This window comes from Mus musculus, chromosome 5, assembly GCF_000001635.26.
Source record: "Mus musculus strain C57BL/6J chromosome 5, GRCm38.p6 C57BL/6J".
Classification (NCBI taxonomy): Eukaryota; Metazoa; Chordata; class Mammalia; order Rodentia; family Muridae; genus Mus; species Mus musculus.
In genome coordinates, this window is record NC_000071.6 from 128,633,731 (window position 1) to 128,657,072 (window position 23,342).

Genomic DNA, 23,342 nt, shown 5'->3' on the forward strand with positions numbered 1-23,342 from the left:
GCCATTGGTTCCTATGTTAAGTTTGTCAACACGGTCATATATGAATCCCAGCAGTGATGAAATATTTTCTTGATTCTTTAAAATACACACATACATACACACACTCATACATACATATATTCATACATAATATACACACACATATATGTACACATACATATATATATACAAATACATACATACATACATACTGTAATGGCTATTCCTGCTTGTCAACTGGACTATATCTGGAATGAACTACAATCCAGAATTGGAGGGCTCACCTGTGATCCACTTGAGGCTGGAAGACACAAGTTTCTGACCTGGAGTTTGGCATGGAGATCTTGAGGCATAGTGGCCATGAAAAGCTTAGGCCCAGGCAAGGTAGTCCATGCCTTTAATCCCAGGAGACTGAGGCAAGGAGATCTCTGAGTTCAAGGTCAGCTTGAGACAAAGAAAGTTCCAGATCCAGGCTTGGTGGCACACATCTTTAATCTGGGCCACACCTTCTGCTGGAGACCTACATAAGAACATTGGAAGAGGGAAGATTCTCTCTTCTTTGCCTGCTTGCACTTACTTGCCAGCAGATCTGTTGGAATCTACCTCTACAGAAGACCAGCTGAAACAACTAGAGTTGTGGGACTGAGCAACTACTAGATTCTTGGACTTCCCATCCACAGCTGCCCATTGTTGGGGTAGATGTGCTACAGACTGTAAGTCATCACAATAAATTCCTTCAACATACAGAGACATTCTATAAGTTCTGTGACTCTAAAATATCCTGACTAATACACATACACACATATACACATATGTATACACATATATGCACATACATATATACATATATACACACAATACATCTACACACACACACACACACACAGAGAGAGAGAGAGAGAGAGAGAGAGAGAGAGAGAGAGAGAGAGAGAGAGAGATGAACCCAGATCCTGGTTTAGCCTAAGCACACTCTCTACCACTGAGAAATTTGTGTTCAAAATATTGCTTAGGTCCAACAAGATGGCTCAGAGGGTAGAGGTGCTTGCCACATAAGGCAGATAACCCAGGTTCAATCCTGCAAACCCACAGTGAAAGGAAATTGAACTCCTAAATCTTGTCCTTCGATTTCATGTATGCATTATTGCATGCACATATCACATACACACACACACCACATACACAGACACCACACACATACACCATATACACATACCACATATACATATACATATACACACTACACACTTCACACACAGTTTTAAATTTTTAAATTTGAAATAAATTTTAATACTTATGGACAAGCATAACTTGGTGCCCCCAGCTCCAGGGTTATTCTAGTATTTCCACATTAATCTCTCTAATAATCTGAAATGTTTGTATGTGTCAACTATATTTATCCTCTCCTTGGATTTTCTATTCAATAACCATTATAATTTTATCCCCGTATCAATAATGCAATTTAAATGACCTCATCTCCATGGCCTCTGATGATCTGGCAATACAGGTTCTACCTTTATTCACTCAACACCCTCGTCCATCCTCAGCCCTGTGGACAGATGTAGGCTCCTCATTATTCCCTTTGCGATCTTATTATCCTCATGCGTGACGTTTGAAATTAAACTTTGTCAGGCGACATATATGACACACACATATATATCACAGGAACTGTGTTTTAAAGTGTGTCTCATGTACTCATTTATTTGGGTAGCTTTGAGAGCTTTAGGGTTTTACGAGTTCTAAAGGGACCATCAACCAGGGCCGGCGAGATGGCTCAGTGGGGGTAAGGCGCCTGCTGCCAAGCCTGACCCCCTGTATCAGATCCCAGGACCTACACAGTGGAAGGAGAGAGTCAATTCCTGAACGTTGTCCTCTGATCTCCACGCGCATTCTGTGCTACTCAGATGTGTGTGCTCACCAGCACATGTGCACACATGCACACACAAAATTGTAAAAAAAAAAAAAAAAGTGTCAATCTATTCAAGGCCTCATGTTTCAGCGCCTCAACGATGTGCTGGGGAACCCTTCCTAGTACGTACATTATTTTAAAAATATACACGAATGTCCTTGGGTAGTCTATTTATGAACCCTTTTGCTTTTACTTAACTGGTATGTTTGTTTACCCCAATTTCTTATTTCACTGTTATTATCATCATTCTTATCATGACAGGGTCTTGTGTAGCCCAGGTTAGCCTCAAACTCACTAGGTAGTTGGCATGACCTTGAACTCCTGATCCTCCTGCCTCTGTCTCCCAAGTACTGGGGTTTTAGGTGTGCACTCCCATACTTGATTTAGCCCACGCCAAGGATTGAACTCAGGGCTTTTGTGCATGTTAGGCAAGCTCTCCACCCCTGAGCCTCACCTTCAACCCCCACTTAATTACTTTAATTAACATCATTCCTCATTTATTAATATTATATCTCAGCTCTCTCTTTCTGTGTGTGTGTGTGTGTGTGTGTGTGTGTGTGTGTGTGTACAGTGGCTCTGGAAGTCAGAAGAGAACATTAGATCCTTTGGGATAGAATTCACAGGCTGTTGGAAGCCAACAAACATGGTGGCTGCTAGGAACGGAACTCGGTCCTCTGCAAGAGCAGCAAGCACTCTTGAACAAGCAGCAAGCCATCTCTCCAGCCCTGCTCAGTTAAACTTTCGAACCGAGTCCTAGGCTGTGGTCGGTGAACACAGCTCACACCACACACCTTTGGGTGTCCTGATTTGGGGCGTCCGACACTTATCTGCAGGTGGGGCCCACATGGTGGCTGTGTTTTATCTTTTGCTCCATTTCCTTGTTCCCATGCAACATCTGGTTTTAGTCACGGGGGTGGTGGAATGCATCCTAACAGGAGATCCACCGATGGAGCAGGAGGACAGAGTAGGGTGGCTTTTTCTACAGCTCACCCTGTCCGGAAAGTGAAGAGTCCAAAGCACAGAAGGAGTCACAGTCAAGGAAACACTCACCACGAATATTGTCATTCAGGGGTGGTATAGATATATATATCCCCACACACCCACACCCACGTGAAGGTACCTATAACCCTCCCCACACCCTACTTCTCAGAGAACATCAACAGTTCCCAGGCTGCTCCTGTGGATGCTCACATGTGAGCACAGCTGCTGTGATGAAAAAAGAAGGCTGTTTTGCTGAGAGAACATCATAGAACAACAGCCTGTGCGTGCATGTGCGCGCATGCGCAGGATTCAGGGCTTCTCTGGCGTCTCACCGATAAGCATGTCACAAACTTTGAGTTTGAAAACAACAAAAACACAACAACAACGAACAGTCTTTATACCTACTTGGGGGCAACAGATCATTTTTCATGTTAGTTACACCTATATCCAGTTGCAAATTAAAACCGAGAGCTTTAAAAATATTTACTTGTCTTGGAAAACAAAGGCGATCCCGCTGCATTGCATAGCTAATTCAGCACTTCAAAACTTTATTCAACTCTTCCTAAAATGCAAAACATCGAGGAATACATTGTTCCTGAGTTTTCAAAATCTCTTAATCTCTGCCTTAATCAAAGACAGCTGGCCTCTCATCAGCACATCTGCGTCCAATGAGTCCCCCAAAAGGAAAAAAAAAGTCACGTGGTGGTGGTGGGGCTTTGGGCGCTCAGCAGCTGTCTCGGAAGGGAAGAATGGGACTGGCTCACGGAGGGTCCCACAGCAGTGTCCTGAAGCTAGCTTTTTAAATTTCGTCTATTTTTATTTTCTGGGCATGAGTGTGTTCCGCTTATGTGTATGTCTGTGCTCCACGTGCATGTAGTTCTCATGGAGGCCAGAAGAGGGCGTGCCAGATCCTTAGAAACTGGAGTTACAGAAGGTTGCGCGCTTCCACGTAGGTGCTGGGAGCTCTCCAGCTCCCTGGAGACCTGTTTTAGTTTGTACGTTTTGAGCTAGCTCCAAAATACATTGTGAGATGGCTAGAGAGCTCTAGCACTGTCCGGGCTTTACTGTGAATTAAGACGAGGATGCTCCCAAGCCCTGGGAGGGTGAATTAAAACAAACAAGAGTCTCAGCTGCACAGGTGACTCAGCTCTGCTGCAAGTCACCAGCACATCATGTCCTGCGGTTTAGACGGGTGACACCTCAAACGGTTTGTGGCCGCGCCCCCCCCCCCCCAAGCCTGGCTTACTCTTCCATCTGTGAGGTGGATAGGGCAGACTTGCTCCAGGGATATAATGCAGGGGACTGACAGGTACCGTTACTGAGTTTCTGCTCTCACACGCAGGCCATGGTCCACCCAGCTTGTGCCTCTGCTACACCAGTAGTTCAGTCCTCCGCCTCTCTTTTCCAACTCTGCCTGGTGAATGTTTCACCCTCCCTGCCTCCACCCCACCCCCACCCCACCCCCGCCCCTGAGGCCATCACACCCACAGAGAAGGAAGGAAGGAAGCAGAAGTCAGTCAAGGAGGAGTGTAGAGGGGTGACTCCAGGGCTCCTCACTCCTGCCGGCCACCTCTGGCTTCCACCCCAACCCAGAAATCGTTTCTATAGAGGGATGACTTTTGGGAAGGCCCTGGGTACTCCTGGGGATACCTTGTGGGTTCACTGCCATCTTGCTTGGTTCTCTCTGCAGTGGGGGCTAGCCTAGGAAATAGGGTCTGAGGAAGACAGGCATCTCATTTCTGAGGGGGGCAAGTCGCTTTCAAAGCCACGTTTGTAGAAAGCTGGCTATTCTAGCAGACAAGGATTCTAATTTGGTCTGGTTTGGTTCTTCAGTAGCTCTCTAATGGATCTGAGCTCTGCTGCTATCGACTGTGACCCAGCACAGCATGGTGTCTCTGCAAAAGCACTAGATGATGTGTGGAAAATACACACACACACACACACACACACACACACACACACACACATGGTCCCATTTGAAGTCTTAGAGTGGTCCAGGTTGGCTCACAGCTTCATTTATTGTGTGGACTAACAAGTGTTTCATCTGCAGCCTCCTGAAAGCATGGTTCAGGTGCTATAATGAACAGTGCTCGTGCGTCGTGCCCCTCCCAACACACACACACACACACACACACACACACACACACAATACGCCAAGCTCCTTGAAGTTATTCTTGCCACAATGAGTCTGCAGGGGGCAGCGGCTTCTTCATCTTGACCCACTTCCTGGAGAGACTTTCTATCAACTGGAAGCTTGCTTCCCCTCTTCCCTGGATGGTCAAGGTCAGGAGCTGGGAGCTTTGACCTGCGTGTCAGGGGTTAGGCAGACAGCTGTCCAAACACAAAGCAGGAATCACAGGATGCGGGTAGATGCTGCCATAGCCTGTGGCAGTCAGCACTCCAGAGACCGGAAGTTCCCGTAAGCCTTGGACTCACGTCTCCCAGTCTTACCTTCTGCCTTCGGTGTTTTAGCTTCTGCAATGAAATGCGACCTCAGTAAGCAAGAAGCAGAATCATGCATAATGAGAGGAGGTGTTGAGAAAGAAGAGGGCAGAAGGAACATTTTAAGAATGAAGCTGGCTAGAAATAGCTGGCTTCCGAGAATGTGGCAAACCTAGCTTCGCAGGCAATGAACGAGGCCACAGGAAGTGTCAGGAGCCTGGAGGAGACCCACCATGGGGGACCATAAGGTGTTTTTGAATACACCTGCTGCATGCCCTGATTCTTGGGACAGCTGCTTCCACACTTCCACAAGCTTTGATATGACAGGCATTTCATCTACTTGGTATGTTGCGGTTTCAGGAGACGAGCATTCAGCAAAGTTTTACCTTGTTCCAGGCCTCGTTCTGTGCCACCTCAAGACTCCCTGGGTCTCCTGATCCCCATGTTAGGCCCCTTCTCAACTATCCAGGCCATGACTTGAGACTAGGCTCCTTCACTTTGTATTGTTATTCTAACCATCATTAACAACAACAAAAATCTGATGTTTGATAGAATGTGTGCTTCATCAAATCCTGCCCATATGTGACCCGAAGTGACTGATGTCCCATCCGTGGGCTGAAATGGCACCAAGTCATAGCAGTGTGTGTGTGTGTGTGTGGCTTAGGTTTGGGTTTTATTGCTTCAATGAAACACCAGGACCCAAAAAGCAAAATAGACAGGAAAGGTTTATTCAGCTTACACTTCCGATCATAGTCCGTCATTGGAGGAAGTTGGGGCAGGATCCTGGAGGTAGGAGCCGATGCAGAGGCCATGGAGGGTGCTGGTTACTGGCTTGCTTCCCCTGGCTTGCTCAGCCTGCTTTCTTCTAGAACTCAGGACCACCAACCCAGGGATAGCACCACCTACCATGGTCTGGATCCTTCTACATTGATCACTAATTAAGAAAATGCCTTACAGCTGGATCTCATGGAGACGCCTTCCTCAAGTTTTCCTTCCTCTCTGATGACTCTAACTTGTGTCAAGTTAACACACAAACTCAGCCAGTAGAGGGGGTGGGGGAGAGGGAGAGAGTATTGGGGAGGGGGATGGGATTTGAACTCAGAACTTCACACATGCTAGGCAAACACTCTGTCTCTGAGCTACATGCCCAGCCCTCTTTCACTGTTTTCCACATGTGTGCATGTTCACATGTATGTGAGTACATGTACACGTGGTGACCCAAAGATGACTTTGATCATTTTCTTTAATCACTCCTCACTTTATTTATTGTGGCAAGGTCTCATGCTGACTACAGCTGGCCCTGACCCAGCTTGCCTTGGGATTCCCTGTCTCTGACTTCCTAGTGCTAGAATTATAGGTGGGTTTTGAGAGATGTGAACTCCAGTCCTCACAATGACACAGTAATTGCTCAATCCATTGAATTATCTACACAGCCCTTCCTTTTACTATTAATTTTAAGGCAAGCTGTCCCTAAATTCCCCACATTGGCCAGTCTGTAGTCTACATGGGCCTTAAACTTGTGACTCTGCTGCCTCAGCCTCAGAAGCGGCTAAGGCATGGCATTGCCTGCAGCCCTGACAAGACCACTAACACATTGCACTTCCCAAGAGCCCAGGCTGGCCGATCCTGCTCATAGGAACTGGGCTTCGGGAACTGGTGGCCTTAGACACAGGCAGGCAACTCCAAACCTTCAAGAAAACCAAAGTTTCTACTTCCGGTCTCTGGCTTGTATGCAATGCATCCAAAAAAACCAAAACCAAAACCAAACCAAACTAACCAACCAACCAATCAAAACCCCAAGTGGTGTAAACACCAACATAGGATGCATGTAGCATGAGCCTTGTGACGGTCACCATTTATAGTTTACTTTAATGCCAAGTGCTGTCACACTGACCAGCTGTCACCTCACCAGCTTCCAGGCCTCTTGTGGGTCTGAAGCCCTTTGCAAACATCCCTGCCCACCTTGCCCATCGGGGATACTTTTTCTTTCTGTCTGGAGCAGCCAGATCATTGCAGACAAGGAGGCTGGGTTCCCAGGCCCACTGAAACAGGAGCACGAGACTGCTGTATGACTTGACAACCCAGCCATGGGAGATGAAGAAGCTTCAAGACCTTCTGACCTATGGGACACAGATAAGGTCATAGGACACTTGCCAAGTGTCTCTTCCATCTGTATCCCCTAGGGAGGGGATATGAATAAAAATGCTTTTATTCATTTTTATATTTGTTCTCTCTCTCTCTCTCTCTCTCTCTCTCTGTGTGTGTGTGTGCGCGCGCGCGCGCGCACGCGTGAGACAGTGTGTATATAGTTGTTACACAGGACTATCCTCCTAGCCGCAGGAGTTCACAAAAGGTCATCTCTTAACTGTTGACGCTCCCTCTTGGAAGGAGGGAGTGGGGAGGGTTATGGGACCCTCACTTGAGTATCCAGCCGCCCCTCCCAAACAGGGAGCCTGTAAGCAATTCTGCCCTAGTACTTACAGCCTTGGAGGAGGGGCTGGGGAGATAGTCGGGGAAAGACTAGAGGAGGGTTGTATCTTTGTGGCTAGGGGAAAGCTTTTATCTCTGCAAAGATGTTCCACATTGGTTATTTTTGGTTACTTCCTTAAGTAACCTATCACTTGTGTTCTCCGTCTTCGCCTAATGAACTTGGTTGGTGGCCTCATCCTTAGGTTTGTCTTTGAGGCCTTAGGGAGGAGGAAGACATCTCCCCCGGGGAAGGGATTTTAGCATCAGGAGGTCTGAGGACAACTTCTTCTCTTCCAGCCTGTAGATCTCCGGGATCAAACTCAGGTTTTGGTAGCGAGCATCTTTATACCCCAAGGCGTCCGCTTCCTGGCCAGCTTCCAGCTTCCTTCAGTGTGACCTATAACCTGGGCACAGTCGGGAGTCTGCTCAGACCCATTGCAGGGACAGGCGAGGAGAGCAGGATCTGAGCAAAGGATTGTGGGTTAACAAAAGGGATTCCTAACACAGTCTGGGGGAAGACTGGAAGGGTTGGAGCTCTGAGGACTCCTCAGAGGAAGAGGACATGGGAGTAAAGTCTTTATTAAAGAGGAAGGAAGAAAGGAAGCAAGAGTTGCCTGGAGAGGACACCACAAGGGCTGCTACAAGATGCCGACTACTGTGTAGGGTAGTGCTGGACCAGGGGGCAGGCAGCAAAAGACTGTGCTAGCAAGAAGCTTTCGTCCTTGGGAGGGTGTAGCCACGAATGAGAGCGTAGTGACCTGGGCTCAAACTGTCAAAGAAAAGGAAACAGATCAGTGTGGGTGTCAGGTGTTATGTTTATAAATAGGATCTCATAGAAAGTAGTCACTAGGAAGGTCTGGAGTAATGGACTGAGTTGTGCTCCAGACAGGCAGAATGTGCAAAGGTCCTGGGGTAGAGACTGCCTGGCGTGGTCAACCAAAGCGAGGTCAATATGGCTAGAACAGACTGAAACAGAGAGAAAAGGACAGCAGCCCACCAACTGAGGCTTGCTGACCACTGGAAGTTCTCAGTGAGTGAGATGGGCGCTACCAAAGCTTATAAGCAGGTAAATGGGACATGGCTGGTGTTTGGGTGCCATCTGCCCTGGGAAGTGTTGAGATGGGCTAGAAGCAGAGCCAAGCCAAAAAACACACAGACTGGCAGAAGACCCCTGTGGCCAAACCAATGAGACTCAAGAAGGTTGGCCTAGGATGGATGTGGCAGTGTTTGCCTAGCCTGGTGGCTCAGGCCTGTCATCCCAGCTACTTGGAGGCTGGGGGAGGGTGGATCAGGCAAGAGGATTACAAGTTCATGTTGAGCTTGGGCAATTTAACAAAAGGCTAGGGGTATAGCTCATTGGTAGAAAGTCCTGGTCCATGAGAGGGCCTAGGTTTAAGCTCAATGTGCGCGGGTTCGCACATGTGTGCATGTGTGCATAAACACACGCACGCGCGCACATACACACACACACACACACACACACACACACACACGCACACGCACACATGCACATGCACACATGCACTGCATCAACCGAGCAGCAAAAGAGACTGGGTGATATGCAGGAGTTGGGCTGAGCCTATAAAAGGTTGGATGGTCACTCCCAGGGAAGGTCCACTGGAAAGAGGCAGGTCCAGGGTGGGTGTGAAGGGACACTGAATACAAGCTTATTCCAGAAATGGAGCAGCTGGGAACACAGCCAAGAAGCCAGGAAATGTTCAGGTTGTTTAGGGAGTGCCAGCCCTGGATACACACACACACACACACACACACACACACACACACACAAGGGGCAGGTGGCATAAGCTGCAGCAGGCAGGGCGGATGTGTGAAGAATCAAAGGAGACAATAGAGCCTGTGGGCCCAGAGCTGAGGATTTGACGGGCAGCTGAGGATAACCATACCCGGATCCAGGGACGCTGCCAAGGGGAAGCTGTGTTTCCCTCCATCTGAGAGAGCTATGGTGGTCAGTCTGGCGTCTCAGCTTGATGGCGTTTAGAATTGCTATGGAGACATGGGCATGCCTGTGAGGGAGCTTCAAGATTAGGTTCCTTGAGGTGGGAAAGTCACCCTGAATATGGCTGGCACCTAAGGGTTGGAGTACTAGACTGAGCATCCACATCCATCTTTATCTGCCTCCTGACTGCAGACATGACTGTCTTAGTTTGGGTTTTATTGCTGTGAAGGGACACCATGACCAGGGCAAGTCTTATAAAGGGAAACATTTCACTGGGACTGGCTTGTAGGTTCAGAGGTTCAGTCCATTATCAGCATGGCAGGAAGCATGGCAGCGTGCAGGCAGACATGGTGCTGGAGAAGGAAGCTGAGAGTCCTACATTTAGATCTGCAGGTAGCAGAAGGAGACTGTGTGTCTCACTGGGTGTAGCTTGAGCACAGGAGACCTCAAAGCCCACCTCCATAGTGACACACTTCCTCCAACAAGGTCACACCTCTTAATAGTGCCACTCCCTATGGGCCAAGTATTCAAACAAATGAGTGTGTGTAGCATTTCTGCATATCCCTAGACCACTGTGTTCCCAGACTCAGCTAGGCACTAATCATAGGTCTCTAGATTTAGAAATGAAAACACATAGAGAACTCACTGTCTAAGCCTCACACTATTTTTTGTTGCTGTTGTTAAACATTTGTTTATTTATTTAATGTAGATGAGTACACTTGATTTCTTCAGACACCCCCGAAGAGGGCACCAGATCCCATTACAGATGGTTGGGAGCCACTATGTGTTTGCTGGGAATTGAACTCAGGACCTCTGAAGAGCAGTCAGTGCTCTTAACCACAGAGCCATCTCTCCAACCTCCACCATCAAACTATTGATGGCCATATTCTGAGAACAGAATCATCCATACCCAGGATTCTCACGTGCTTGGTCTTGAGGGTAGGAGAGAAGATAATACTTAGAGTGACCCTTGAGTCACCAGAAGAATGGGAAGATGCAGTCTGACTCATCATCTTGTGGTTGGATGGCTCAGGTGGTGGGAAGACCCCAAGCCTGTCCCTATGTAAAGGGACAGCTGTGAAAAGATTGAATGTACCAGGCCATGGTTGTTGGGAGTCATCTCCTGGCTGCCTTAGTCTCCTGGATTATGGCTAGATACAGATGAAGAAGGTACAGGCTTCCTACAGCTGCTGTACCAGAGGATCCTGCCATGGCTTGAATGTGAAATGCTACTGGCTACAGGTTGATGTGTCTCAGCCTTTGTTCTTCACCTGATGGTGCTGTTTCAGGAGGTTGTAGAAGCTTCATGAAGAGCCTGGATGGAGAAGAAGAGACATTAATGACTGTGCAGGTTATACAACCTCCTGATTCTGGTCCCTCTCTGTCTCCTGGCCTTTTGTGGTGTGAGCTATGTGTTCCTGGCACCACGATTTTACCATAACTTCCCCCACATGATGAACCAAGAGACTGACCAAAACCAGGAGCTGAAATAAACTCTCCCAGAACTTGTCTCTGTTGAGTGTCTGGTCATGGAGATGTGGGAATAATTAACTCAGACTCCAAACTGGGTGCTTACATAGCAGAAGGCAGATGCTTAGGGGCTGAGGACAGGAGTTCACAGTTGGCACAAGAGCAGCTGGCTCCTCCCATGCCTGCTCATCCCTGCTCCCAGTTCCATCAGCTGCCCCACTGCTGGAGGAATCCTCACCTTGAAGACGTGCCACTCCAACTATGCCTTACCCTCCTCGTGGCTCTTTCCACGGTTTTTGTTTCTCCTCTGTTTCTTGGAGGAATACCAGCCAGACTGGATTTCGGGCCCGCCATAAGCTAGGATGAATGCATCTTATTTCCACTGACTACACTGAACTCTACTTCCAAGGAAGAAGATGCTCTTGAGTTATGGATAGACATGAAGTCAGAGGATGCTAGTTGACAGGGTTCATCCGGGTAGAAGGCCAAGCCATCCTCCTAAGTTGTCAGTGGATGGAGGGATGGAAAAGTATGTGGGTAGACAACAGGTAGGGCAAAAAGAAATCTATATAGCTGATTGGTGAGAAACACAGGCTAGGAGGAGGATGCCAGGCTAAGGACTAGTAAGACACCCTCCTTACTCAACAGGTATTCCTGAATATCCAGGTGAAATGGTCCCAGGTTCTCCATCTGGTCTCCATGGTAACCTCAGGTCACCATAAAGTGGAGGTCAATGGCTTTGCTGCACCCCCTCATCACTAGCATGCTCACCCTTGCCTTCTGTCTATCCCCTGATTCCCCAGACCATTCTTACCAGCCAATGTCTCAGTCCAGCATCCCCTGGGCAGAGCCCCAGGCATGCTCCCTGATCTGAGGAGAGATTCAAACATCAAAGGCTATGAAATTGTATCCAGGAGCAGGAGAGCAGAGGCCCGGAACTGGCAGAGGAGACCCTGGGAAAGGCTAATGGCTCAGCGCCTCGGGCCGGGGAGTTGGGAGAAATGACAGTGATTGACAACTTGGGAGATGACCTCATCTCTGGAGGTGGAGGCTCCTGCACCTGCCAGGTTAAAGGGTGGGTTTAGAAGACTAGCCCAAGGGGGAGGGGCTTCCTATGGAAAACCCCAAAGCGAAGGGAGTCGGGAGGCGGGCATGGCATCGCTTGTCTGTCTTTATAAAAGGTTTCCTTACTGAGTAACGCTTCACTCTCATGCCTGCCGAGGTGACTCTCAAGTCTAAAACCCTCTGTAAACCCTATTAGCCTAAGGAATTCTACCAGAGTGAGAGAGAGGGAGCCTCTTAACACACTTTGGGCTTTTGAATGTTAAACTGTGATGCAAGTTCCACAATGCTCACACACTGCCTCTCAAGAAGAGCTTTTGATGTACCAGAACCTTCCATAGCGGGCTAAGAACCCAACAGCTGTCAACAACCTGATTCACGGAGTCCGTGGATGTCAGCTGACATGGGAGAGGGGAACTCGGGCTGTGGGGTTAATAAGATGGCAAGCCACTGACCTGGGTGAGCCTGCTATAATCCTAGATGCCCTTGAGAAAAGGCAGACAAAGAGGATGAAGGAGCCAAGACAGCAGATGGTCAGAGAAAAGCCATCAGGAAGTGTTCTGGCCATAAGGGAAGAAGAGGCCAGGATATAAGATGTTGCAGACCTCTCTAGAAGCCAAAGGAACCAATTTCCTTTGCACTACCAAGGAAAGCCATGATCATAACCCAGAACCATCTCGGTTGGACCTCTAACCTACAGATGAAGAAATGAGTGTCATAAGCCACAGTTAACACAGTCATGAGTCATAGCAGGGGCGCTGGGTCCACCAGTCTGACCAGCACATTTGGATAGACAGCTGGACAGCTGATGGCTCCACCGGCTGCTTAGTTGGTAAATGTCTCCGAGAGTCCACTAGAAAGCACGTACTTGTGAGCCAGACGCCACGCCCACCTGTCAGCACTACCAGATCTCACTGAACTCTGGGCATCAGTTGGTGCTCTGTGCACCTGACTCTGCTACTGCAGAGGTGTGTGACCTTTAAGTTAGCTCCTGGCCTCTTTCTGCCATTAGGAACCTGAAGGGTGGAATGGATTGAATGGCCGCCCTCGGGTGAACCTTTACAGTCCAGGAGCGGCAGTTACTGCGTGCAGTGAGAGCCGGCATTAGGTGTGTACCCCCACAGGGGTGCAAAAGGTGAAAGGGTTTGTACACCACGTGTGCTGCACACTCAGATACTTACAAAGGAGAACTCGGATCAGAGCAGGTCAGAGCCTCTCTGGAGGAACCGAGCTCCATCAGATCACAAATAAAGTGAAGGAGCAGAGAGGTAAATTGTTGGAGCTATCTCCTCTTTATACCTGCTTAGCCGCAAAGGCAGTGCCGTGCAGGTGAGCCTTGTTGCAAAAGCGGGTAGCCCGTGCCAGAGCTCAAAGGATGCTACAGTGTCCTGGCTTCTGTCCACACCTCAGCTCTATTCTTAGCATCATTGGCCTCTCGGGATTCAGGAACACAGATTCCTGAAACTCCTGCTCCAAGATCCCTCACCCAAGCTGGCAGGATAGGTATAAGCCTAGGGCTGGGGTGCGGTGCAGGGATGGAGTGTGTGTTTCGTATAGGCAAGGCTTGGATGGGATCCAATAACAACGGCAATCAAAAACAGCAGCAACAACAGACAGCCAAAAGAACTGGCAAGAGGTACCTTGTGAAGGTGAAGGCGCTTAGCTCTAAGCCTGACAGCCTGTGTTTGATCCCCAGGACCCACATGACAGAAGAGCACTGAGTTTTGCCAGGCTTGGCACCTTTAATACCAGCACCTGGGAAGCAGGGCTAGGTAGATCTCTGAGTTCAAGGCCAGCCTGGTCTACATCAGGATTGATTTCCAGGTCAGCCAGAGTTACAGTTACCTGTCAAAACAAAACAAAATAGACAACAATAACAACAGGACCAAGAGCAGAAAGTCTGCTGGCAGCTCACAGGCTCTAAGTGAGTCACATGACCACCTCTCTGTCAATACCGAGGCCAGGCAGAAGCTGTTTGGATCATGAATAACCAAATGGCTTCCTTCTGAAGGGGGTAAAAAAAGATGGAGCTGAGGCCCGGGTACCTCTGAGCACAGGTTTGGGGTGTGTTTTAAACCAATTTGTGGCTTTTGGAAGGCATCCTGAGAACCATACAGTAACTGTAAGTGGGGACAACATCAAAATGGGCTTGCTCGTTATAATCTTATCTCTAAGAAAAGGTCAAAGACAAGCTTGCAAGCTGGGCATGGTGGCCCATGCTGTATCCTCAAACACTCTAGAGGTGGAGGCGGGAGGGTCGGGAGGGTCGGGAGTTCAAGGCCAGCCTCAACTGTGCACAAAATTGGAGGCCAGAGTGGATCATCTCTTCGGCTCTTATTTTTTTGTTGTTGTTTTAAGATTTACTTATTTATTTTATGTAAATGAGTGCTCTATCTGTATATATACGTGCATGTCAGAAAATGGCATCAGATATTACAGATGGTTTGGAGCTGGGAATTGAACTCAAGACCTCTAGAAGAGCAGACAGTGCTCTTAACCTCTGAGCCATCTCTCCAGCCCCTTGGCCCTGATTCTTATCTGTGAGAGCAAATGAACTGTGTCTCTTTGTCTTAAAGGTTTTGTCAAGAACTGTAATTCTGCAGCTCCTCACTGGAGCTCTGGTGATGGTGGTGACAGAAGCCATGTCTGTCAGGCTTTGGTCAGTGTTCTAGAGTCTTGAAAGACACACTAAGTCTTCCCTGTACATTTCCCTCTGGGCTTCACAATAATCAAAGTCAACGGCACAGCCCAGAAAGGGTCAAATTGGAGGTCTTCTACCGCCATTGGCATGTAAGGACGGAAGAGCTCAGGGCCAGGCATTTTTTTTTTTTTGTCAAGCCCTTCTTCCATGCTCTCTTCCAGGGAAAATCTGGCAAGATAAGAGCTTCCTCACACACATTCTGATAGGTGGGTGAATTTTCCCAGTGATGGGATGGGGCCATGTGAAAGAGTCTGCATGTTTTTCTGATGGGACGTTAAAAGATAATATTCGAACACTGGCACACACCGGTTTAGACCTAGTTAGAACATGTTCTTAAAGACAAGACTAGACCATAAGAGCTGGCTGAAAGAATTCAATATGTTGTCTCCGGAGGGAAGAGAGAGGAGCAGCAGGAGATGGGAAACAGAACTGAGGGATGCTAACAGGAGACATCAAGTTCGAAGTTTGTGAGATGCTTATGGAAGACCACAGAAGTGGAAGGTGGGGGAGATGCTTACGAGAGACCTCTTAGGAGAAGATGGGGGAGCTACAGGAGGCCACTGAGGTAAAAGGTTGCTTTGTATTGGAGATGAGTTTGCATGGTGGGCCACAGTCTCTGGGGAGTAAGAGCGAGTGATAGTCTAAGAGTCAGAGAGCTGAACCAGTGGGCCCCAGTCCAACATCTTAAAGGAACATAAAAGATAAAACCCAGCACAGGAAAAGAAGCCCTAAGGGGCTCAGCCTCCACTCCTGGAGCTGGCAGAGGCGACGGGGGTAGTTAATATTTTCTTCTCTAACATGTTACAAGTCATAACAGGAAACCACAGGGAAGTCTTTAGATCATCTGAACACTTTCTCATCCAACTTCATACATTCTCAGATGGAAAAGAATGCTCTTCAGAGGGTTTGTCCCCAGGGTTCCATGCTTGGCTCTCGACCTCATTCCTAGGTACGTCCCAGCCTGTTCCCCATGCACAGGAGCCTGCCCGAGCACCCCACCTGTGTGTCCTGCAGGCACGAGGCTGACAAGTCTGGTCGGAGGTCCTCTCCCTCCTGCATGCTCGTCCCAGGGGTTAGAAACTCAGCAGCCACACACCTGGCCTAGATCTGAATACCTGAACCCTCCACTCACTAATAGCCTTTTCCATTGAAACCCCGAGCCCCGAGCCCCAAGCCGGGCAAATCACCCCTGCTTGTGACACATGGGAGCAGTCATCGGTGGGAGGTAGGGCGTGTAGGAGCGTGCTGCTCTGCCTAGGTGTCTATTTTCCCAACGAGACCGTGAACCTCCAGGGGGCCAGTCGAAAGACTGATTCATCTTTTAATCCCCCAGTGCCCAGCAGCACCTGACAGAAGAGCTCCGTAAATATTTGTTGGCTTATTGTTATTGAGGGACTTCTTGCAAAACGCCGAGGCACCGGAGAGCCAGTGTAGGTGAGAGACAGGCAAGACAAGGAAAGGGCACGGCTCGTTCTTGCTTATCAGCCTAGCTGGGACCTGCACTAGAGGCCCCAGGAAAACTGGAAACAGAGCCTCCTGGATAGCAAGGCAGGCAATGGACACATAAGCCTCTTCACCAAGAATGGATGCACTTATTCCGAAAGGACAGTGAAGCAGCTAAATGTATTGCAACAGGGCATCACAGAGGGATTTTATATTGTTCATATCATGACCGTGGAAAGGCCTTTCAGAGGAAGTAAGAGTTAAAGAACCCTGAGAAGAGTTACCAAACAAACAACAAAACAAAACAAAAATCTAGAAAAATGAAAGAGCAGACAAGATGACCTTGTTTTGTGAGGGATGCCATATTAAAGAACCAAGCTGATTAGAGCTCAAGGGGGGGGGGGTTAGGGAATGGGGCGGGAGTCCAGTGCAGTAAGAGGTAAAAGCTAGCTGCATTGGCAGGGCCAGGCTGAAAGGGATTGTGGGTAGAGTAGAGTTGGAGTTTGTGCCCAAACCCAGGAGAACCCAACAGGATGTTTTCAGCATGTACATGGCAGAAAGATTGGGAAACAGAGCCAATGTGTAAAGTTTAGGGAGGCATTGCAGTCTCAAAGTGGATATGCGGATGCGGCCTGAGTGCAGAGCTTGAGTCAGGGTGAGAGGCAAGGATCTAGGCCTACTCAGCACATAAAGAACAGGGAGGTGTCAGAGTGGGAGGCATCGAGAGGCCTGGTTGACACCTCTATGCGCAAGCGGAATGTGGAGTAAGGTGAAGGAAGAGGAGGGCTGGAAGATAAGAGGCAGAGAAACTGAGGCAGAGAGCGCATGAGACATCACGAGACTCCTGAGTAAGGACTGATCTCTGGGAAGAGCCATGTCGTCCATGTGACCGATGGAGCCTGGATACAGTGGGCATGCGGTATATCTAGGGGAATGGCTGAAGATCTAAGGGAGGCTAGGCTCTGTGCATAGTAAGACTGGACCGCACCATGCCCATGGGACAATGGTTTGAAGAGAACAGGATCTATGGGACACAGGGCAGGTTATGGCTGGACAGAATCCCTGGTGTATGGCCATAGGTGAAGTTAGAGACTGAGCTGAGTGTAGTGGTACACCTTTAATACTAGCACTTAGGAAGCCAGGATAAGTAGATCTCTGTGAGTTCCAGGCCAACCTAGTCTAGTCTATGTAAGCGAGTTTCAGGCCAACCAGAATTATATAGTAAGACCCTGTCTCAAAAAATAAAAAGGTAAGTCTTCAGGAGGAGGCAATACTAGGGATCTCTTTTGACAATGGAAAACTAATGTCACCTCTGTCCTTGACACAAGCAAAGTGGAAGGTAAAGGAATGAAGATGATGTGCCACTGTGACTGTGACAGACAGGTTGGACATGGAGTTGCCCCAAAGTAGCACCTTACAGGAATATGGATATTTTAGACACTTTCACGTAGAAAGGACTTTTTTTTTTCCCTTGATGGACACATATCTGAGCATGCTCAGTTTGAGGTCAAAGCTTAAGAAGGGAAGATGCACATATTCCTGGCAATGGTTAGCTCAAGTCATAGAGCCAATGGTCAGAAGGTTTAAAAAAGAGGGACATGTCTGAGTATGTCTAACCTGTGACATAAAGATGGTGGTCAGGGGTTAGAGAAATGACTCAGCAGCTAAGAATGGGTACTGTTCTTGCAGAAGACCCCAGTTGGCTTGCCGAAACCCTTGTCAAGGCAGCTCACAGTCACGTATAACTCCACCTCCAATGAGTCCACCCCCTATTCCTGGCCTTGAAGGGCGCTCACTTGCATTTTGACAAAAATTATTTTAGCAGGAACCAAAAGAAAGGATGCGCATTGAAGGTGTGTTAATGGGGAAGTTTTTCTAGCCTCGCTGCTGACATTGTTGCTTGATGAAGTTGGACATCCATGGCAGGAAGACAGTGAACTGGATGGCGGGAAGTGGTCTACTTTGGATCCTGCCTGAAACACCGTGCTCAGGAGAACACCTTAAGCAGGATCCAACTCCACATGACTGATGGAAAGGATCCGTGATCTCAGACAACTGCCCAGCACTCACCAAAGGCCAGGAACAGGCAGGCCTGGGGTCAGAGCTGGGAGGCCTCTCTCTTGGATCTCAGGATATATACTCAGAGCAGGCAACAAGAGCTGAAGCAGGGAGCCATCACCTGGAGAGGAACTGGGGAAGCAGGACAATGGTGTCAGGGTCACTGTGACCTCTCCCCACCCTCCCTGTCTTCCGGACTTCCTCAAGCTTCCTGCACTCACCTTCAGGCCCTGGCCTCTTTGATATGTTTCTAGAACATTCCACCTGAGGCTTTTATCCTTTTTCATCCTTTGCCTAGAATACCCTTCCCCTTCAATCTTTCCATGGGGTCTGATTCTTGTCTTCCAAGCCTGTGTCTCAGTGGGTCCTCCTCTGGGAAGTTTTCACCTAGTGTCCCCTATGAATGGACACCCCTTAATCCCAGCCCTGACACCTTCCACCCTATTTACTCTCAATTAGTAATTGTGTGTTCTGTATGTTCCTTGGTATGCATGCTCAACTGCTGTGCTTTCTCGTAGGTCAGTTCTGTGATTATCCACTGTGACTATGAGTTTTTATCAACTTGACACAAACTTGAGAACCACTTGGGAGGAGGAGGAAACTTCAATTGAGAAAATGCCTTCATCAGATTGGCCCGTGAGCCTGTCTGCAAGGCATTTTCTTCACTGATGATTCACGTAGGAGGGCTCCACCCTAGGTTGGTGCCGTCATCCTTGAGCATGTGGTCCTGGATGCTATAAGAAAGGCAGGGTAAGCAAGCCACAGCGAGCAATGCAGTAAGCAGCACCCCTCCCTGGTCTCTGCATCAGCTCCTGTCTCCAGGTTCCTGCCTTGGGTTCATGCCCTGTCTTCCCTCAGTGATGGGACTATGAGCTGTAAACTGAAATGAACCTTTCCCCCTACCTCTGTCCCAAGTTGGCTTTGGTTGGTGTTTATCACAGCAACAGAGGCAACGGAGAACCCCTAATCAATGGATAGATGCATGAATGAGTCAGAGAGAAATTATTTTGGCTGGTGGTGAAACCAGGAGGACAGAGGTTGGGGTGAGGGGGTTGATACTCAGACACACAAGCACAGCTTACATCAGCCTCCATCTGCGCAGACACACCCATGGGTAGAACTGAGTGGAGTCAAGTTGGAGAGAGGAGGAGGCAGGTACTCAAGTGCCCGTGTTTCGTATTTGTTTCTGAATTCTTCTAACTCCAGGCTGCCTATCCTCCTCCTATCCTGCCTTCAGGTCAATCTAAGCTCTATGTCTTAGTCAGGGTTTTACTGCTGTGAACAGACATTATGACCAAGGTGACTCTTATAAGGACCACATTTAATTGGGGCTGGCTTACAGGTTCAGAGGTTCAGTCCATTATCATCAAGTTGGGAACATAGCAGCATCCAGGCAGGCATGGTGCAGGAGGAGCTGAGAGTTCTACATCTTTATTTGAAGGCTGTTAGCAGAATACTGACTTCCAGGCAGCTAGGATGAGGGTCTTAAAGCCCACGCCCTCAGTGACACACCTACTTCAACAAGGCCACACCCACCACAACAAGGCAACACCCACCACAACAAGGCCACACCTCCTAAAAGTGCCACTCTCTGGGCCAAGCATGTTCAAAGCATGACACTCTGCTTCAGAAATTGCCTAGCTGTCTCTCCTGACCACACTGCCCACTCCCTGCTCTGCTTTGCCACTTTCTGCTGCCACAGGCCTCAGTCTCCATCCCTCATCACCTTGGTCTCTGTAGCAAGGTGTTATCCTCAGAGGCAAACAGCCATCATACTCATGAAGAGATCAGCTATGCCTACTCGTGAGAGCCCATCACAACAGGGCTTGTGGAATTCTCTCCCAGAAAACCTCAGAGCAAAAGGGAAGGGTAAAATAGGAGCTTCAAAGCTTCAATATCCTCCCCACAGCCTCACACAAAAAGCCTACCACCTCCCCTCACGACAGGAGACTGGGGCAGAAGCCCACCTTCCCACATCTCATTCCCCTCCCCCTTCCCCTCCCCCCTCCCTCCTCATCAAGTCCCATGAAAATATCAAACAAGAAAGTGAATCTCTTCCTGTTTTTCAGAAGCCAAACTTGAGCGAGTGGCCTTTGATCCACAGATGTAATTAGCATTAGAATTGGAGATTGAACGGATATTTGTCTAAAAGCATTAATTTAAATCCTGGCCCAGTTTCCCCCTTATCAGCGCTGTAACTCTAACAGTGCCCCTGGCAAAATCAGAAGCCAGAGAGGAAGAAGGAACAGCAACTCGAGCGGGTCCTTGCGTAGTACCCAAGAGCGCAGGGAAAACCCCACGGGGAATTTTTTTTCTGATCCAGCACAAATGGAGGTATTGCTGACACACAAACAGAACCCCCACATAGTTCTCTCCAAAAAAGAATAGGAGATAGCTCATTCTGGAGTGGAATCGGAATGGTGGTGGCCTAGGAACATAGATTCAGGGTACCCCAAATACCATGTTCCAGTGTCACCACAGTGTCACGATGTTTCTGTAGTAATGGAAGAAAGCAATAGATCAAGTCCCTTTTCAGTTCCACTGTGATGGTTTGGATGAGAATGGGAACCCCAGAGGTTCAATGCTTGGTCTCAACTTGGTGGAACTGTTTAGGAAGGATTATTGGGTGTGGCCTTGTGGGAGAAGGTCTGCCACTGGGGAGTGGGTTTTGAGGTTTCAAAAGCCCATGCCAGACCCAGCCTCTCTGCCTCCTGCCTGCAGGATAGGATATAAGTTCTCATCTACAGCTCTAGCACCATGCCTGCCTGTATATTGCCACATTCTTCACCATGATGGTCATGGACTAACCCTCTAGAACTGTAAGCAAGCCCCCAGTTAAATGCTTCCTTTTATACAGTACCTTGGTGATGCTGTATCTATAGAACAGTCACTCTGAGAGAAATATCAGGTAGGCAGGTGCTGGGTTGTGGTTTCCTCCATGATTGAAACATTTCATTCTTCAGGGAAGCTCCTAAAAACAGGAAGTATACAACTTGAAATAGCTTCAGGAAGTCCCTGAAACTAATGAGATTTACTAGGCTTCTCCTTCCTTAAGAATGTCTAAACAGAAAAGACTGCTCAGAGTGCCTCTCAGATAAGCCAAGCTGCAAAGATTACTTTTGAGACAAGACTAGGTACCTGGATGAGAAGAAACTTGGATCAGCTGAGGTGCTTGGAAGAGGCTCAGACCAACCAAGCCATCAGGAAAGGACACTCTCTAATCTGTTGAGCTGCCTCCAACCTGTGTGTGTACTATGCTCCAAGTTTCCAGCTTTTTTGAGTCATCACTCACGCTGAGGTAGGCTTTGGTGATGTAGCTGTCATAGAACTGTTTTTACTTCTGTAAGTAACCCCTCACTCACTCCTAGAAGTAACCCCAATACAACTCGTTGGTTTGTCAAGTTGAACTTTGATGCTGTCGTACTTTGGTCTGTTGTAGGTTCCCAATCTGGGGTGAATAGACATGTTTGAGTGTGTTGGTCTCCCCAGGAAAAAAATCTTCCATAGAACAGTGGATTACAGATTGAAGCAAGGAGACCTGAGCCATCTCAGATGGTATCTGATGGTATCTGATGACTCTTAGCTTTTGGATCTGCTAAGAATATATTGCAAAAGTTTTTGGCTGAAGAGATGGCTCGGAAATTGAGGGAGGTTTGCTGCTGTTCAAAGAACCTGTGTTCAATCCCCAGCACCCATGTAGGACAACTCAGAGCTGCCTCTAACTTCAGCACCGGGCCTCTGCGAGCACCTACACACACATGGCACTTGTACACACAGACACACATACATAAAAGTAAATATATTTTTAAAAGTTTTACCTGATAGCCAAATGGATGGTAGTGCCGCGGTCTCCGCGGTCTCTGACCCGGCGGAGACAGGAACGACGTGGACACCAAGGCGGGTTCACGCAGTAACTTCTTTACTTCGAGCTTTTTCCCTTACAGCTCTCTTCCCCAGCAGCTTCTTCTTCCTCCATCCTTCTTGCAGCTTCTCTTACAACAACTTCTCTCCTATACTCGGCCGACTGACCTCTTCCCAACTTTTTAAAAAACTTTTTAAAGCTTTTTAAAAGACACTCTGAATCTACTTATTGCTGTTTGTGCATGGGTGTAGGGCTGCCTACTGGAGTGTGGGTAGACAAATTCTTGTTGGCCATATCCCTGGAGAGAGAGAGAGAGAGAGAGAGAGAGAGAGAGAGAGAGAGAGAATTGACTCTCCCCCAGACCATCAATTGTCAGTCTCTCCTTGGGTAGGGGTGGGGCTTCATGATCTTGTGCAGATCATGTGCCTGCTGTCACAGCAGCAACAGTTGAGATGTCACGTCCCGCAAATTCTGTCTCCATGCATCCATCCACTCCCTCTGAAGGGTCAGCTTTTGGTCTCGCCAATGGGACAGAGCAGCCCTCAGGTCCTTCATGACTCAGAAGGCTTGCCCATCCCAGAGAGCCGGTCCCTCTGTCCGAGCACAGAAATCCTGGTGTTCGCTAAATTGGTTCCCTTGAAGCCCCGGCACAGCCCAGAGCTGCGGAGTCTCCCTTAGTCTCCCCAGTGCCTCTTTAGAGAGGCGTTTTAAAGGTTTCTCGCTTGTCAGTATTCCCCTGCCTCCACTCCCTAGATATTGTTGTTCATCGTCATTTCCAAAGGAGGAAAGAAAGTGACTTAGTCAGAACAAAAGCCAGAGCAACAGTGCCCAAGGCAGCCCTCAGAACATTATCAGAGCCACCGCGTCAGCGATAATTACTTACCGGCGCTGGAGGGGCACCATCTGCGCCCAGAGCCCTGCTCCTTTCACACAGCATAAAGAGAACGAAAACACCATGGAAATTCCACGGGGAGGCCGGGGCTGAAGCTGTGCAGGATGGTGTGGCTGCTTG

General features: G+C 48.4%; 1 long non-coding RNA gene across 1 annotated transcript; it reads right to left on the reverse strand.

Annotated features, from left to right (window-relative positions):
- Window positions 1-10,409: 10,409 nt before the first annotated feature.
- On the reverse strand, window positions 10,410-23,025 carry Gm33931. Its single transcript, XR_377092.4, has 3 exons — window positions 22,287-23,025; window positions 21,329-21,439; window positions 10,410-11,049 (listed from the first exon to the last, which is right to left on the reverse strand). It is a non-coding gene; the product is annotated as a predicted gene, 33931 (long non-coding RNA).
- Window positions 23,026-23,342: the final 317 nt, after the last annotated feature.